The sequence below is a fragment of the Lucilia cuprina genome, chromosome 4, assembly GCF_022045245.1.
Source record: "Lucilia cuprina isolate Lc7/37 chromosome 4, ASM2204524v1, whole genome shotgun sequence".
In the NCBI taxonomy this organism is placed as follows: domain Eukaryota; kingdom Metazoa; phylum Arthropoda; class Insecta; order Diptera; family Calliphoridae; genus Lucilia; species Lucilia cuprina.
The window spans coordinates 21,481,875-21,489,413 of NC_060952.1; the positions used below are offsets into that span (position 1 = coordinate 21,481,875).

A 7,539-nucleotide genomic window follows, 5' to 3' on the forward strand; every position below is an offset into this window, starting at 1 on the left:
TAACCCCAAAAATTTAGACCCGAAATAAAAGGTTTAAATTGTTTTTATTGTATTGTCACTCACTGTATTTTTTATTTTTAGATGTTATTCGAAATCTTTATTTGATAATTTTTTTTATTTTTAATATTTTAAATATTTTTATCAAAACGTTTTGCTTTCTTTTTAGATTTTTATTTAAAATATTTTGTTTTTATTTTAGAATTTTTTTTATTAATTTTTCTCATTTATATTTAATATTTTTTTTGATTTTTTTATCTATATTCTTTATTTTGTAATTTTGAAATAAAAAAGAATTCTATAGTTATATTTTATTTTTTTTATTTTTAAACACTTTCGTTTTTTTTTTTGGTTTTTATATAAAACTGCGTTTAATAATTTGTTTTGTTGTATATAATTGTATAAAAACGTCTTTAATTGGTAATTGTTTAAAAGAGACTATTTCTCTGCTCATTAAAGTTGTCAAGACAATTTAATTTCAAATATTATTTTCAAATTGGCCTAAAAAACACAACGCGTTAAGTAAGCAAAACACCAATAATGGCGTGAAAACTAATAACAAATTACGTAGATGGAAAAATTTAAGAGAATCTATTTAATATTTTTTTTTTGCAAATATTTACTTTTTACTTTAATTTTATAACAGTTTCATTTGTTTTTAACTTTATATTTTATTATACTTTATTTTTCTTCTGTTCTTATTTAACTGATAAGACTTTTGTCAAGTTTTTTTTCTTTCAGTTTTAAAGATAAGGCTGGTTCTCTTTAGATTTGTTTTCTTTTTTTAATTTTGATATTAGGTACACTGGACTGGTAGTTTTTAAAAATTCCATATTAAATGAGTAATATAAGAACACATTTTGCATTTGTTTATAAACAATAACTCTTAATAATTTATATTAATTTTAAGAGAGCAAAGAATTATGTCAAGTTTAAAAATGAGTTTTAGAATCTAGAATTTGGCGGTTTACTTTCTCTTGACAACAGTGCGAGTTTTGTAAAAAATCTTTACAAAAATGCAAAAAAAGGTGAATATAAAAATTGCCTTTTGGGGGCAAAATATGTTGCACTTTTTATACTCTTTTATTCAAACAATTGTTTTATTGTATTTAATGTATCTTATTATTAGTTATAGAAGTAACTAATAAGCATTACACTTTAATTATTTGCTTGATTTACTTTAATATGGTTATTGGGTCAATATTTTACCGCTTTCAAGATCTTAATAGAAAATGACTTATGCCAACATCTGGAAAAAAATTTACAAAATATACAACATCTCATGTTAATATTTAGATTAGTATTCAGTTAAGATACTGACTGATATTTTCGTAATCTTTGCCAACTGAAAGATAAGAATTTAAAAAAATTAACAAAAAGTCGAAAGACCATAAACGACACATGGAAATGGGTTTGTCTTAAGCAAATAATGTCTAAAAAAAGGTTTATTGTTTTTTCATTTAAAATTTGACGGTTTTTTTATAAAAGTACGAAGTTTGAATAATAAAGATAAACAAAAACTTTCACAACATTTAATGATAAGGTCAGTGATGTCCTTACTAAGGAGTGAGATCGAAAAATTCTTAACACACGTTTTTCATTACATTTTTCAACCAAAGTATTATTTGATTTTTTTTGATCAAGTTACCATTGAAAAACATATCAGTTATTATGTGTAATGTCAATTATATTAATTTTTTTGTTAATCTGATTAAAATGAATGACCAGAAAAAAGTGCGTACTGAAATTATTAAATATTTTCAACTAAACCCAACTTGGTCTTACAAAAAGTTGGCCAAGCATACAAAGATCTGCCGTCAAACTGTTTCCAATGTTATTAAACAGTACCGGGAGAACTTGTCAGTTGATAGAAAACCTGGTTCAGGTAGAAGGAATGGTCCACATGATGTTTCTAAAGCCAAAAAAATAGAACGCATTTTCAAAAGAGCTCCCAACACATCCGGTAGGAAAGCAGCTCGGTTAGCTCAGTGCTCGGACTATTTGGTACGAAAAGTTAAAGTTAATGCAGGTTTAAAAACATACAAGGCTCAAAAAGTTCCTGACAGGAACGCTGCTAAAAATTTAGAGGCAAAAACAGAGCACGGAAATTGAAGTCAAGTTTTATAAAAAATATTCTTGCTGCATAATGGATGACGAAACGTATGTTCTGGCAGATTTTTCGCAACTTCCAGGTCAAAAGTTTTATGTTGCTGATGCTCGAGGGAATGTTGAAGAAAAGTTTAGGACCCAATAGCAGACAAAATTTCCCAGAAAGTTCTTGGTATGGCAAGCAATATGCAGTTGCGACAAAAGAAGCCAATCATTTGTTACAACGGGCTCTATAAATACCGAAATTTACATCAAGGAATGTTTACAAAAAAGGCTGCTTCCACTCATAAGACTTCATAATGTGTCCACTTATTTTTGGCCTGACTTGGCATCCTGGTAAACAAGCCCTTGAGTGGTACCAGAACAATAATGTGGTATTTGTACCAAGAGAGGCAATTCCTCCAAACTGCCCGGAGCTAAGGCCAGTGAAGAGATATTGGGCTCTTGTTAAAAGAGAATTGAAGAGTACAAAAAAGGTGTCCAAAAGTGTGGTAGATTTTAAACGGAGATGGACTACGTGTTCGAGCAAAGTGACAGAAAGCACTATAAAAACGTTAATGGAAGGGTTTCCGAAAAGGGTTCAAAATTTCATCACTAGTGATTAAAACTATAAAAATATTTTTTTTTGTAAATTGTAATAATAATTTGAATCAAATAAAAAAAAAATAAAGCTGTAAGTTTAGTGGTTTCTTTTTTATAAACATATATGTATGTTAAGAATTTTTCGATCTCACTCCTTAGAATGTATTTATTGTTTTTTTTTTTTCATTATTATTATTATTCATAATCATTTTCCTTCTATTTTTAGTGCCATGTTAACATTGATTACCACCATTTTGTGTGTTGTCTGTTACTGTTGTCATCGCAACATTAAAAAACGTACTGAAGCCGCGTATCGACAACAACGTCAGTGGTTGGAAAATGATCCAAATATGGAAATTTATAGTGTGGAACAGGTGAGTACAGTATTTAAATGAAATAAAGTGTATTTAATTGTAGTCAAGTGTGACAAGTGAGAAAGAGTCAGATAGTGTATTTGCTTATTTTGAAATAATGAATTATAAACTTATGGTTCTAAAAGTGGGCAGTATAATAATGCTGTGAAAAATATTTTCTAAATGTTTTGTTTTTTTACGATTCATATCGCAATTTTGCTTTCCTTAGTTTCCTAGACTATTTTCAGAGAAAAAAGTTGTTATTAAAATAATTAATCAAATAACGAAATACTATGGATTCCAATATTCTTTATGATTTTTCTTTAAAATATGAGGCGTTCTTTATATTCTACCATAAACTGATCTATAGAATCAACTATAAACTAATATAGTCTCTACTTACTTAAACAAATATTCGATTATAGATTGATCTATTATCCAGACAGTAGACTTATCTATAGTCTTGACTTTGGACTGATCTATAAATTCTACTAGAGACTGATTTGATTTATAGTCTCGACTATAAAGTCTTGACTACAGACTGATCTATAGTCTCGACTACAGACTGATCTATAGTCTCGACTACAGACTGATCTATAGTCTCGACTATAGACTGATCTATAGTCTCGAATATAGACTGATCTATAGTCTCGAATATAGACTGATCTATAGTCTCGAATATAGACTGATCTATAGTCTCGACTATAGACTGATCTATAGTCTCGACTATAGACTGATCTATAGTCTCGACTATAGACTGATCTATAGTCTCGACTATAGACTGATCTATAGTCTCGACTATAGACTGATCTATAGTCTCGACTATAGACTGATCTATAGTCTCGACTATAGACTGATCTATAGTCTCGACTATAGACTGATCTATAGTCTCGACTATAGACTGATTTATAGTCTCGACTGATCTATAGATTCTTGACGATTTTTTCTTGACTATAGACTGATAGATGATTTTAGTCTCGACTATAGACTGATCTATAGTCTCGACTATAGACTGATCTATAGTCTCGACTATAGACTGATCTATAGTCTCGACTATAGACTGATCTATAGTCTCGACTATAGATCTATAGTCTCGACTATAGACTGATCTATGTCTCGACTATAGACTGATCTGTGGTCGACTATAGACTGATCTATAGTCTCGACTATAGACTGATCTATAGTCTCGACTATTGACTAATCTAAAGTCTCGACTATAGACTGATCTATAGTCTCGACTATAGACTGATCTATAGTCTCGACTATTGACTAATCTATAGTCTCGACTATAGACTGATCTATAGTCTCGACTATAGACTGATCTATAGTCTTGACTATAGACTGATCTATAGTCTCGACTATTAACTAATCTATAGTCTCGACTATAAACTGATCTATAGTCTCGACTATTGACTGTTCTATTGTACTGAAAAGTCTCAACTATAGATCGATCGAAGCTATAGACTAATCTATAGTCCAAAGAATAATGTATAGGCTAGTCCATAGTACACTGCGTAATGTTTAGATTTCAAAAAGTACTAAAAGTTGTTTAACAGTACTAAATTTTCCATCTCTGCTATAAACTTGCAAATAAACTTCTCTGCAATATATTTCTATTTGCAAATACAGCCTAAAATTATGCTGCAAAACATATTTATGTTCTCTACTTAACACTTAGTTTATTATTGTTGTTGCTGCTACTGTTATAGATGTTCTTGTTGTTGCTGTTATTATTATTATTGTCTACATGTTTAACCCCAATTTAACGCTTCACTCGTCTAATTGCATACAAAGTTGAAACAAAAATGCGAATTGCGAAGTGAAAATGATTATTATGAGCATAAAAATGAAAACTGTAAAAAAAGAGAAAACCAACAGAACAGAGAATAAAAATGTCAACAACAATTACATATTTATTTTACACTTGATTTTCCTGCGCTACAGGAAGTTTTTGAGTGTCTTTTCATTTCCTTCCGTTTATATTTAAAAACATTTCGTTGACAAACGAATAAATAAAAACTCCTCAACTTGTTTCGTTTGTTGACTTTTTTTCTGTTCATTTATTTGTTTCAGCGAATTATTCTTGTTAACATCTTAATGTCACATTTATTATGATTATGAGAATGTAAGAAAGAAATAAATTTTATTTTGTATTGTAAGAAATCACAGAGAGAAGTGTGACAAAAGAAACTCATTTCATTTTCTTGCCTCCACCCCCACCCCAGTTGTTGACCAGTAAAATTATACAAATTTCTTATTGTAGCACTTGTTGACACTTAAAAAAGAGTTCATAAAACTTTATTAAAGTTGTCAGATTATGGAGTGAAAGTAATTGGTACTGAAAGGTGGGGATGAGTCCGTTAACAAAGGTTTAATATAAATTACTTAACTACTGCTGCAGTTAAATGGTTTCACTTTAAGTGTTTCCGTATAAAGAATTAAAAAAATGCGTGAAAAAGTTTTGTATATTTATAGGCTTAATTTGTAAAACGTTGTTATTTCTTAAAGTAATATGTTTGGTTGTAATAATGCCTACTGTTAGGAGTTTATTTGTTTATATAAAGTATAGCATATTTTTGTTTGCAAAATGTATAGGATTGCGGATGTAATACTTGTGTTTTAATATTTCTACACGCAAAAGTTAAGAAGAAGCAAAGAATATTGACCCTTGCTGAAAAGGAAACTTTTTATGTGTTTGTTTCTAAACTCTTTCCTTCTGGAAAGAATGGATCCCTTGCGAGTGTAGGATGTCGTATGTAAAGCCTGTTTAACCAGCAGAAACGACATCAAATTTGTTTTTGGTGGCACCAAAATGGACTATATATAATGATATCTGACTGCATCGAATTCTACTGAGACTTGGCCGAAGAATTGCCAAATTGTAATGTCCAATCGACACTTACTCTCCCCGCGAATTTGTGTTTAAACCACAGCCACTGACCAGCCAGGACATAGTCTACGGGCAACTGGCCACAATTTTTCAGTCCCGGTCAGACTAGAGGTATTGGTCACCTCTTTATACACCGGGATTGCAATAACACCAAGGCGGAGGTCTCGCCAAGGTAACATGGCCCCGGGGGGCATGACAACTGTCAATCAAATATTGCAATACCTGTTAAAAACTAATTAGAAAAACGTAATTGGGAAGTTTTGCCTCAATTGTCTTATAGTCCAGACCTTGCCCTATTTGAAAACTATTTTTTTATCAATGCAGGGCGATCTCTCTTTAGGATCGGGTATCGTTCTTGGCCCTCAGAAAAAAAATTTAAAAATGTTTTTTGCCATCAGCAATATGTTTATTTCACATCGAAGAGTGAATGAATTTTCCCTGGAATTTGTATTTGTTGTTGGTGTAAGAGATTGCTTGTGGCTGGATGTTCTTTCTTGGGGAAAAACATCCGGTTGATACAGCTGTTGCTGAGTTGACAATCTTTGACACATTGATAATAGGGAAGTTTCGGTGCGGAGATCTAACTATCGTGAGATCACCTGCAATTTGTCGTACTGTCCACTGGCCAATCTATTACAAATAGATTTGTTCTTCATGAAATCAATAGAGTTGGATACCCTACTGTCATCAATAAGTTCACACTGGGAAAAATACATACATATACTCGCCTAGTACCAAACTGATACCGAATAATTGTTTGATAACGTAAGTTGTCAAAGTACGTAAGACAACACAACGGATTGTTTGTCAATAGTCAGTTCACCACGTTTGTTAACAGATTGGTTGTGACTGGATGTTCTTTCCTAGGGAAAAAACTTCCAGTTTATACAGCTGTTGCTGAGTTGACAGCCTATTGATAATCGGGTCGTTTCGGAGCGGAGATCTAATTGTCGTGGAACGCCTGTAAATTGTCGTACTGTCTACTGACCAATCTATTACAAATGGATTTGTTCTTAATGAAATCCACGTTTGTTAACAGATTGGTTGTGACTGAATGTTCTTTGCTGGGGAAAATACTTCCGGTTGATACAACTACCGATTGATAATCGGGCCGTTTCGGAGCGGAGATCCAATTGTCCCGAGAATGCCTTTAATTTGTCGTGCTGTCTACTGACCAATATATTACAAAAAGATTTGTTCTTAATGAAATCAACAGGAGAAAAAGACATATGCACGTCTGGTACCAAACTGATACCGAAGTGTTTACAATTGTTCAATAACGTGCTTTGTCAAAGTATGTTTGACAACACAACGGATTTGATAACGGGCGTGTATATTTCTATTTCCCTCGCTCTAGCCTTAAGTGGCATACACGAGAGTTGTATTCCGTTTTCGGTTGAATATAGGTGATGTAAATATGGAGTGAGATCGAAAAATTCTTAACATACATATATGTTTATAAAAAAGAAACCACTAAACTTACAGCTTTATTTTTTTTTATATTTGATTCAAATTATTATTACAATTTACAAAAAAAAATATTTTTATAGTTTTAATCACTAGTGATGAAATTTTGAACCCTTTTCGGAAACCCTTCCATTAACGTTT

At 31.4% G+C, this 7,539-nt stretch overlaps 1 protein-coding gene across 7 annotated transcripts in view; it reads right to left on the reverse strand.

Annotated features, from left to right (window-relative positions):
* LOC111684574 (segmentation protein cap'n'collar) overlaps positions 1-7,539 on the reverse strand; it is a 105,412-nt gene that overhangs the window by 52,830 nt on the left and 45,043 nt on the right. The window contains exon 1 of one of the 7 annotated variants that reach the window (XM_046949437.1): positions 64-118. The exons of the other annotated variants lie outside the window; for them this stretch is intronic. The gene's annotated coding sequence lies outside the window, so the exon portion shown is untranslated. Of the gene's footprint in view, positions 1-63; positions 119-7,539 lie in introns of those variants that run through there. 7 annotated transcript variants of the gene reach the window in all.